Below are 4,635 nucleotides of genomic sequence, written 5' to 3'. Positions count from 1 at the left end.
GCCCCCCCGCCCCGCCCCCTCTCCCTCCACCGCCCCCCGCCATGCTAGCCAGCCCACCCTGCCCTCCTGCAGCCCTTACAGCTTCTCCCCACCAGTCCTCTGTTCGCATCCCTCACCCCAGTTTTCCTCCTTCCCCTCCTGATAACCAGCCTCTGTCCTATGTATGTTTCCAGCAGAAGCACCTCTGTGCCTGCTCTCTGCTCCCAGGTCCAAGATCCCATCTCACCTGTACCTGGAAAACGCAGGAACCGTCATTATGGGGACACCAGCTCCACTGCCACAGCCCTGGGCAGGGGCACCGCACCTGGGCTTTGCAGACATGCTCTGCTCAAACATCTGTTGGAGCGGTTAGGGCACGAGCGCCGTCCCTGCGCAGGGCTGGGTCACGAGTGGGATGCTCAGCACCAAAGGCTTTGAGGTGCTGATGGATGGGAGGAAAAAATCTTTGGAAAACAGAGCGCTAGAAACAGAGACGAGTCTGGTGAGAACATGTGCGGACATCTCCGAGCCTTGTCACCATAGATCCTGTTCCTGAACATGATGGCATCACAGCTCTCAATCAAACAGCTGGAGGATTTCTTTTCTTTCACCTTTTTCATGTGGGCAAAACAACATTCCTTCTCTCCTCCCTCCTAGTTTTCCTTGGAAATGGTTTAAAATAAATTTAGCCTGAGAGAGAGACACAACCTGAAAGTCTCAGATCAAGTGATAAAAGCCTGACAGACTACAGCAATGGAAAACAGGTTCCTGTAGTGGAAGTTTTAATACTAGATGGTACTACTCGCTCAGTCTAAATATAACCCTGAGCTACATCCCAGGAGAATATGTAAGTCTTTGGCCATTGTAATTGCTCCTGTTTTCTCACTCTGGTTTTGCATGTGTGCATATGAGACAGCTTATAAAAAATAAACACATTAAATGAGGCTTTTACCTTGATCATTTCATCTTTTTTTGGGACAATAAAGTCAGACGGGACTGTAAACGGCAGGCTGCTGTGCTGCTGTGTGCGCAGCTGCCCCGGCACGCTGTACCCCCTGCCCTCCGCCGCGGAAACAACCACCGCATTCACTGGCTTGCAGACACACGCTCCATCAGGAAAGATAAAATTCATGTGCTTGAAGAGCCTCCAACAATAACGTTCACTATGATCAAGTATTAGATATTTAATGCAAAGATAGTCTAGAACATGGGAAAAAGAGATTAGAGAATATTAATGTAAGTAAGTTGGATGTATTCAACTCAGCAGGGCTTAATTAAGTGTAGGCTAGGAGTAAGGAAGGAGTAGGGAACTAGCCAGGGCAGCCTCGGAGCCATGAGTAAATACCTCCTAGAAATTCTCAAAGGATAGGCAAAGGGCAAACATATTATCTAACTTCAAACAAAAGGGGGAAGGAGACAGATCTGAGGTACCATAGACCAAACAGCCTGGCTTTGATATCAACTCAGACAAATTATTATTCGACCTGCTTGTAAATACTTATAACAGGTGTCGATTTATCGCGGAGCGGGAAGGAGTGAGTATGCGATCCAGGAGGAGCAACGGCATTTCCAGCTCCCTTCTTCCCACCCTGCACTGCAGCTGCATCCACTCCCACATGATAAAGTCATGAGAAAACAGAAAACACAGACTTGTCAAGAACAAATTAAGTCTAATCCATTTAATTTTCTTCTTTGACGGAGTTGAGAGCATAGTGACGAGGGAGGAAAAAACAGAAGTCACACACTGGAACGAGGAAAGCTTTTGATGGATGCATGTGATAGTCTTATATGCAAACCAGGTGAATACAATTTAGGTATAATTTACTCTAGGTGGGTATACAAATGTTTTGAATCTGTACTCAAGAAATAGTAAATTCAATGTCAACCTGAAAAGACACATAAGGTCTGTGCCTGGGGTCTTGCTCTATTCAGTATTTCCATTAATGACTTGTAAAGTAGAATCAAGATTACAATTACAAATCTGTAGGAAGTGCTGCAAGCATTTTCAGGGAATTACAATTAGAATAAAATCTTAATAAATTAGAAACCCAGTCTGAAATGAATGACTGAGATTCCATACAGGCAGGTGTAAAGCACCATGTTGAAGAAGAAGGATGCAATGCAAAAGTGCAAAATGTAGCGGTATGGCAAAAGAGTCTCAGGGGCTAGAGCTCCAAAGAGAGAAGACATCAAGAGTAGCGCAGGGCTTGGTACACACGGGTGAATATGCCTGGAGATAAACTAAGAGGAGCATCACATGTCAGGCTCTTTACTCCTCTCAGCCCTGTATCCAGTTTTGGGCCCTACCCCAAGCGAGATGCTGTTCCTTGCCACTTGCTCACAAGAATTAAAAGTTTAGGAAGTGTGACCCCTTGAGAAGAGGGTACAAGCGGTCTTGTTTAGTTGAAAGAAAAGGCAGGAGGAATGAGGGTGAGAGAATGAGAGATGATAACAAGTTTCAAATATGTCAGGCTGCTAAAAGGCAGTGATAATCTTGTCCTGCTCCCTGCAGATGTGGGAAACTGAAGGGACTGGCTTAGCACGCAGCAAGGGAGATTTAGGTTAGATATTAGGGGGAACTGTCTAGCCATGATGGTAGTTAACCACTGGTTACACTGGGAGGCTGTGAATCTCCATCAACAGAGGTTTTCAAGAATAGGCTAAATGAAGATCTATCAGGAACAGTACAGATGAAGCAGATCCTGCCTCAGAACCAAGGGATTTGGGATGGATACTAAGTATTTTTACATTCCTCCTCTCCCTCCTCCCCCCAAAAAAGGTATTGTTTTGTTGGCATGCCCCACACCTGGAGTTTCCAGACTTCAAATATTGAGTATTTCCCACCTTGATTCCTCAGTTAGAGTTTGTTGGCCTCCGTTCTCTCCTAGGGGCCGGCTCCCTGGCTGTGTATGCTCACCTGAACGTCTGTGTACCTCCATGGTGAGCCACACACAGCTGAGGAGGATCAGTGCATTGTTTTTTGGGAGTTGAAGTCCTCTGGGCATGTACAAAGAAGTGGGATTGGAGCACAACTCCCCAAGGGAATACATCGTACACAAGACTGTTTACCAGTCTGATCGTCTCTCCAACAAAATCAAAACCCTTCTGTACAAGATTCCCAGTCTTATGAATAGCCACCTTGCCTGAATTACAATGTGGCTTTCCCCTGATACTACTGTCCAAAGTAAAACATATGCTTTATCACAAAATGACACCAATGACCTACCTTGCACCCCCCTGTCCTAACATGCTGTGCTCTGCCAGGAAGAGTGAGGGGGTGCCAAGGGCAGGCAGGCCTGGCAAGGTGGCAAGCACCACTTAGTAGGAAGAGAAACTTTGCCTCTCCTCCAGGGATGGGAGGGATAGGGAGAACGAGACACAAGAGACGCTCACATTGAAGGATCCTGCACAGAAAGAGGCAGTAGATGACCTAAGTGGAGGCACAAGAATAGAGTCCTGACCAGAGGACTTGTATCAGATCATGGACACACACCAGACAAAGCTTCAAAAAAGTTCCCGTTGCAGCCAACACCGAGGGCTTCAAAGCCACTAGTGCTAAATGCACGGTCATCTCTGCTGACTACATGGGAAAAGGATGTGCCAAAGTCATTGCTGGAAGATAAACCAACGCTATGTTGGCTCCGCACGTCTTCCCAGGCCTGCATGTCTCTCCCATTCATCTCACAGAAATTAAAAAGAAATCTGTGAATTTTTGTGTTTAATCCTCATTAGCTGTGGGCAGGAGGGTTCACATTTTTTCTCTAACACAGAGATTCACAGTGAAAATTACAGCTCACATCCTCTTTGCATTCTTTGAGCAAAAAGTCCTCACTGAAATCACCGAGGAACCGTGCCAGAGAATAAATTAATGATACGACGTGTCTCAAATAAAATTAGGAAGTGGGGAGGAGAAGAGGAGCGAGTCTTGAAGAGTTTATTTAAGTCTCAGAAGGTAGTTATTCCTGTCTTGTATCTCACCGGTGCAGACGCATCAGCAAACCCACTGTGGCATGAGAGAGAGCACAGACCATCTCCTGGGGGAGACCTTAACGAGTGACGGCTGCTCTCCAGGGGTTGCCAGCCCCGTTTGTTAGGAGGTTTCAGGTCATATTTCAAAGTTTGCCTTCTCAGATTTGCCAAGAAAAGATGGTAGAGAGCTAGATTATTTTTTTTAAGTAACGTGGGTGTTTGAATACTGGGTTCACACAATGATGAAGTACGTGTCTGACAGTGCATGGATGGGAATTTGTATCTGAAATAAGGTTGATTTTTAAATTTGCCATGGACCAATCCAGCCCCGACTGAGCACTGATTTGCTGAGGCTCATAAGCATCCACATAGAAGTAAATGCATGAAGGGAGAGAAGAAACATCCAAGCATGCACAGATACCGCTGCTCCTATTAGCTGGTTTTCAAAATGTCAACAGCTCGCTTCCACCGATGACAGAGCAGCACATTACTCCACTGAAATCGGTCCAGATTTTTTTCAGAGAAGGAGCGATTGTTAAAGAGCACTCACTGCTACTCTGTGCTCCAGATATGACCAGTCCTTCAACCAATTGGCAGCATATGGTGTATTTCCTCAAATGACAGCTTTTGTTTGTCACAACAGGAGAACAAAATAGTACGTTTATTAAACAAAGCGTAATTAGCCAG

The sequence above is a fragment of the Pygoscelis adeliae genome, unplaced genomic scaffold, assembly GCF_000699105.1.
Source record: "Pygoscelis adeliae isolate BGI_AS28 unplaced genomic scaffold, ASM69910v1 Scaffold175, whole genome shotgun sequence".
NCBI classification, from domain to species: domain Eukaryota; kingdom Metazoa; phylum Chordata; class Aves; order Sphenisciformes; family Spheniscidae; genus Pygoscelis; species Pygoscelis adeliae.
The sequence above is the reverse complement of the archived record's forward strand: the minus strand, read 5'-3'. Positions refer to the sequence as shown.